This window comes from Archocentrus centrarchus, chromosome 14 (assembly GCF_007364275.1).
Source record: "Archocentrus centrarchus isolate MPI-CPG fArcCen1 chromosome 14, fArcCen1, whole genome shotgun sequence".
NCBI lineage: Eukaryota > Metazoa > Chordata > Actinopteri > Cichliformes > Cichlidae > Archocentrus > Archocentrus centrarchus.
The window spans coordinates 33849843-33851959 of record NC_044359.1 but is presented as its reverse complement, the minus strand read 5'-3'; the positions used below and the strand labels follow the sequence as shown (position 1 = coordinate 33851959).

Here is a 2117-nt window from a genome sequence, read left to right as displayed (position 1 = left end):
CAGCTGAAACCATGTTGTTAAAATTCAGCCTCCCGACAATGAGAAAAGGCAATAAGCAGCCCCAGTGCAGCTCACATAGTTTAAGTTATGGGGGACAAAAAACATACAGTATGTGAGCTGGATATGTGTTTACAATGAATATGAGATATGCTGTTATGTTTCTGATCCAACCTTCCTGGGAACAGTACATTAGAAGCTAAACAGTGTGCTTTTTTTCAGCAGAAAGGAGCGTCAACTTTTATTCTGTCATTACGGTTTTATGTGGAGCATTCTGTATTTCCTGTGCTAACGCGGGCAGGAAAACTCTGACAGCATGTTTATTTGATCCTCAACATATGACGCCATCACTGTTAGATTTCACAGCAGATTAGAGATGTTCAAACGTTTGACAGCCCGTCTCCACTCTATGGGAAAACTGAGTGTTTTAATGCTGCACGCAGAGTGAGGCTAGGTCCATAAACAGTCAGAGGAGCACAGTCTTTGTCTCTGTCCCTTAGTTTTTCACAAACAGAATATTAGCAGTATCTTAAAGTTTTAAAGGGTATTTGGTTAAACCGTGTAAGGCGGCATGATCATTCATTAAAATGCAGGCTAAAGCGAAATACCCCAATGCTATTAAAAAAATAAACACTTACTTGCTTATGTGAAGGATGAATTTGGCATCATGACACCGCACACACGCATCACCAAAGCCCTCCCTGCTATGAAACAGTGAGTTAGTGAGGGCAGAGAAAGGAGTGTCATGTGCAGGGGTATCTTAATAAAGTGCCTCAGTTCACTTAATTCATTATTCCACTTTTTAAATATGTCACACATTAAAACAACATGTGCAAAACAGTGCACTTCAATAATTTAAATATTATCCTTTCTATTTCTGTGGCTCATGAAAATGATGATGGACACCTGATTTGGCCAAAAAAAACAAAAAAAAACAAAGAGGATGGCAGGATTTAGCTTAAATCATTCAGATAGTCAATAAAGTGAATGAAAATTTGTGCCTGAATAATAAGTAAGAACATTAGAAACACTAAAAAAAAAAAAAAGGAAAGGTAAAATGAAAAGATTTTTATATTTCGTGTATCTCTGATCCTGGTCCTGAGTAAAATGAATGATCTTCAACAGTCTCACCAGAGATGGTTACAGCCAAACACAAATCTATGATATATTTCCCCGTTTGATTAGACCTGAATCCTTCTGTGACTCCACTTAAAGCAGCAAATGGAAGGAGAACTGAAGGGCGGCTTAAGTTTGTAAAGTTATCTGATGAAAAAGAGGCTTCGCTGCTAACAGGAGCTGACTGAACTCACCCTGTGGCTTTCTCTGCTGTTTCCCTTGATGATGAGGGAGAGGAAGGAGCCAGAATTTCTTGGCTCAGGCTACAATTTTCCTGGCAACCTGCTGATAGAAATGTATGATCTTTCATCCATGCAGCAATATCAACGTGTAAAACTAATTTTACCTATAAAACGGTTTATCGTTAAGCAGCGGGCAGACCTCAGAGTCCTTATAATTATGGGATTATTTACCCACGTGGAGCTAGCTTCTGTTACCGCCAGTTAAACTAGCTAAGTAACAAGCTAAGCTAACCCATACATCCATTAAAAAAAATCGTAATTTGATATAAATTACACTTAAATTAACATTCATTCAAATTAAAAGCACACATAATATGCATAATATGATATTAATAGGCTTTCAGAGATGTAGGGAAATATTGGAAAACAGACCTTTAAAAGAGCAGAGGGTTAGCTGTGAATGTTGTAAAGGTGCTCCGCCAGTAATGGTGGAAGACTGCAGTTTATGGGAGAGAGAGTTTTATTATAACTACACTGTGCATGATTAAAAAAAAAAAAATCCAAATAAACACAACCAGAAGTTCCAGAGTCTCACCTCCTGTCTGCCAAGTTATATTCAATGCTAAAGCCACAGATAGACCTGCCTTTTTTATATTAATAAACTGCTTTTCTCAGTTTTTTTCTTTTCTGCAGCTCAGGTCTGACACTGGTGCATGTGATTTGGTGTGCATCTTTTACATTTAGGTTTTTGGCTGCGAGGTTCCCTTAATGCCAAAACTAAAGTTCACACGTACACTGTCAAACATTTATTTGTCTTTTTAA

The 2117-nt window shown here is 37.7% G+C and overlaps 1 long non-coding RNA gene across 1 annotated transcript; it reads right to left on the bottom strand.

The window, feature by feature from the left end:
- Positions 1-635: 635 nt before the first annotated feature.
- On the bottom strand, positions 636-1793 carry LOC115791610 (uncharacterized). Its single transcript, XR_004020968.1, has 3 exons — positions 1728-1793; positions 1308-1395; positions 636-698 (listed from the first exon to the last, which is right to left on the bottom strand). It is a non-coding gene; the product is annotated as an uncharacterized LOC115791610 (long non-coding RNA).
- Between the last annotated feature and the right edge of the window lie 324 nt (positions 1794-2117).